This window comes from Mus caroli, unplaced genomic scaffold (assembly GCF_978045245.1).
Source record: "Mus caroli unplaced genomic scaffold, Mus_caroli_1 scaffold_16, whole genome shotgun sequence".
Classification (NCBI taxonomy): domain Eukaryota; kingdom Metazoa; phylum Chordata; class Mammalia; order Rodentia; family Muridae; genus Mus; species Mus caroli.
Window position 1 is genome coordinate 32,258,271 of NW_028227271.1, and position 4,253 is coordinate 32,262,523.

The window sequence follows — 4,253 nt, forward strand, 5'->3', positions numbered from 1 at the left end:
TGACCCCCTTCTGAATCTCTTCTGTCATAGAATTGTGGGGTAACTCCCTAGATCATACAAGGACATTCCCACATTCCACACTCAGAAAAATTTTCAATTTTCTGAGCATATCGCTTTTATTATCACATGGCTACTTTCTTCATTAATAAATAAAATTCTGAAATACACTCAATTTTCATTTGTATGAGAGCAAATCTCATACCTTTAAAAGAGAAGTCCTATCTTTCCACAGTTGGATATGTCTTCTACTGTGGTGGTTAGATGCCTTCTGGATTTACCCTTCCGATGCAGGGAAATTGCTAGCAGAGATGGGGACACTTATCCTCCGTGTATGCTCTATTGAACAGAGAGGTAAATTCTGAAAAGCAATTGAGTATTAGTGTCTCTGCTGTTCTTTTAGTTTCCTTTCCTTGATTTTGTGTTTGACTTTGATCCATGGATAACTAATAAATTACTTGCTGAGACTGAGCAGCAGTATCTCTGAACTTGACTTATGACCAGAACATCTAGACAGTTCTGCCAGCGGAGTAATGGAGTGTAGGGATCTTTGTTGGGTCAAAAATAATGAAGAATTTGGCTCTTAGTCTTTTTGTTCATGTTCACTTGTCTATTTGAACTCAAACCCAATTAAGAATTTTTTGTCATTAGAAAGAACTATTTTTTTATTTTAGGACTTCAGACTGAACCCAGGACCTCTTACATGTCAGGCACATATTTCACCACTAAACTATGTTCTCACCCTGAGAGCTGCCTTTTGATATCTGGATCTTCAAATCTTTGTATTCTGCATCTCTGTCTAGTGTAAAAATGGAAGCTCAGACTCTGGGGTTATGTTTATGACTCCAGAAGACCCTAACTTATATGTAAGTAGATGTCACATTCCTAAGTCTGAGTCATATTTATAAATTAAGCTGCAAATTTCTTATATATAAGATTCTGTTTGTTTGTTAAGATAACGTTATATGTACATAAGTTAGATATTCTTTTTAATATTTTATTCTTTAAGCATTTCATAGATGAAATTTCACATTCACCTAACTCCGAATTCCTCTAGCCCCCTTTTCTACTATGTTATCTTTTTAAAAATTACTTGTTGATTTTTAAAACCATCAAGTCATTTGTGCACTACCCATATATCCTAGGATATATGCCTAACTATGAGGTTGAGATGTGTCCCAAGCAGACAATTGGATTTGAATGGGATATACAAGGTATAGGACAGATCCATGGGCAGATTTAAATTTTAAACATCTGCACCAGCACTCCTCCACTCTTCTTAAAGACACAGTTAAGTACCTATCTTTTATTAAGAACTCATTTCTTCCTCTGAGATCCAATGAGATTGCATCTTTGACTCATGGCATTATACTGGTGGAGTCCTTCTCATGACATTAACATCAGAGAAAACAGATGGTCTTGAGTGCTATTTTGATTAAGGGTTACCTAGTTTGAAATGCTTCTATAACAACTTCACATTCATGCACTATTGTACACACTTTTTAGGAAGAAGGATCAGTAGACGTTTATATAGTTTCTAAGTGGAAAGGACAGTATTTCTAATTCAGAATGCATGGCTGCCACCAGGAATCTTTTTCTCTTAACCTGTACTCTCCTGTGTCTGGCTCATCCAAGGAATTTAATACATTTGTACGGATTGGAGAAATGGATGAGTGAGTGGAGGGATGTGAAAATGGTATGTTTACCTGTGCATGGATCTCCACCCTGTGAATACTATCATATGATCACATGAGGCCTCCTGAACTGCTGACACTGTCACAATGCGCTCATCACTTTTCCTCCTGGACCAGTCTTGGTGATGGTATAAACCAAACATGATATGGATCTGTGTAGTGTACTCCTGGACACACACACACACACACACACACACAATGTATGTGTGTGTGCACAAGAACATGCACATTCACACACACATACCCTGTTCTTGACAATGCACCAGTTTTCTCTGAGCTACTGCTACTGTTGTTGTTGTTAACAGGAGTGGCAGCGTAGTATGAAACAATAGCAAACGTTTGAACCTACAGTGTTTCTTCTCTTGATTTCTACAATCTGTGTTCAGGGAGATAAGCTGCTGTTGCTGTGGTTTAATCATTTCATGTGTGAGACAGAGCTGTTGATATCCATCAGACAGTACTGTGTTGGGTATTAACTATGTTTCAAGTGTTTGTCCAAAGTCGATCCTTAAGATTTGATAGTGCCTTCCCTGTTTTCATGTCTCCGAAACCACTTTCATGATATATATATATATATATATATATATATATATATATATATATATATATATATTTTAACAAAAAATGCTTCTATTACAAATTTCTGGAAATTAGAAAGTACATACTCCAAATTCTATTTACATTATTCCTCAGCCCTGGGCCTCACAGCTTGAGGCTTCTAAACTTCACATAAATCTGGATTGTCGTACATCCTATATACAATTTAAAGGTTAACAAGTTAGATTTCTCAGCACCAGAAAAAGTTTAATCTTAAACAAAAAATAGCTTTAACATCTGTTGTGTGGCATCATGGACAGCAAGGGCAGCATACAATGTAAACTGTCCTAATTCTTCCCGATTTTAGCATTCTCAGAGGGATCCCATCTTTGATAATGGCAGAAAGTGCAGAGACATCTGAATGGCTCACTGTCCGGTTCAAACTCATTTCCTTCAAGCCTTCTTTGTCTCTGCTCAATCCGAACAAGTCTTCTCATCTTTGCTATAGGGTCTTTCAGCACCGACAACAAAGTGCGGACCCTTCTCTTGGGAAAGGCGCTTTGAACTTCCCTCCGGATTTTTTCACTCTTGTTCTCCACAGGTACGGCTGCAATGCGGCTCCGTAGACTGCGCCGACGTGCGGACCGCTTGACACCGGGGTTTAGGGTTAGCTTTTTCATGACCTTTACTAGTGTTTCTGGTTGTAGGACCTCTGTATCATCGAATGAGTCCTCTTCATTTGTCTCCTGAGGAGTTTCAGGGTCCTTCATTGGGTCGACTTTCTCCGATAGTTCCTCCATGGTGATGTGATGGGCAGAAGCCTCAAAAGCTAGCTCGGAACAAGATTGCTTAGTCTTTGAAAAGACCTAAGACTTCCAAAACCCAATTAGCAGTCCCATGATATATATTTTTAACCGGTGAACATTATAATGATCTGTCGGGGACCCACTGGCGTTTTGAGCCTCAGTGTAACAAGAATGCCTCCCAGAACAGTGTGGATTCTATAACAGTCTTTTGCATGCATATAACAGGTGCTTGATCAATAACAGAAGATTTGAATGAAATATTTCCTTATACCCTTAGCAAAATAATAGTCCTCTCATTTTCAAGAAGAAGCAGAAGAACAATCAGTCATACAATTCCAAATCTGTTCCACATACTCCATGGGAAGTAGAATGATGTGTCAATTAAATGTCTGATTATGCACCAGATATGTAATTTTCATATTCATAAAGCAATCATCCATTATTAAGATTTCTTCTTTTAAATGAAAAGGATCCTTTATGTAGGATGTTAGTAAATTACTTTTATGTGGGGAGAAATGAAATGCATTTCTTTTAAACATCAAAATCTTAATTGGAGCCTTCACAAAGGCTTCCAAAGATGCATTTGTGAAGAAATAGCATTTTAGGGAGATGGTTTGGCTTGCTCCAAACTGAAATGTCTATGCATGAAATTAGCTTGGAATATGAAAATACATGTAAGGAGTAGATGGTTTAATGCCTTTATATCTTTTTTGTCTTTTTGTTGGCTAAAAAATGCCCTCCCCCCAAAGGCAGGCAAAGCTGAAGCCATTATTCCCACTTACACATAAAGTGAAATCAGGAGCTGAGCAGTTCCCTGGGAGTCAGAAAATCCACTGGTGACCCACACATCTAGCATCAGTGAGATCCTGGGACAGACACGATTAAGAGGCATCTTTGCCAGCATTTATGTTCTGGTGTCCAGAGGTCTTAGATGCTCCAAGTTTCATTTTTCTTCCTCAAGACAAAGAAAATGCCAGCATAGGCCCAAAGCAGCCTTCAGAATAAAATCAGCTAAAAACTTTGTTTAAATCACAACCAGCCTCCAATTTCAAGCCCATCGTCCTACAGCAGTATTTTTGCTAGCATCTCTGTCTCTTGGATGCCAGCCCAGGGTCTGAGTCAGATGTGATACTGCACCTTGCTCAGCCTGAGTATGTTCCACTGGTCCCTTACTCTGCTGCTGCTGACCAGGCACAAGAAACTGCATATTGGGTAGTAC

The 4,253-nt window shown here is 38.6% G+C and overlaps 1 pseudogene; it reads right to left on the reverse strand.

Annotated features, from left to right (window-relative positions):
• Nucleotides 1–2,349: 2,349 nt before the first annotated feature.
• On the reverse strand, nt 2,350–3,087 carry LOC110310986 (developmental pluripotency-associated protein 3 pseudogene; annotated as a pseudogene).
• Between the last annotated feature and the right edge of the window lie 1,166 nt (nt 3,088–4,253).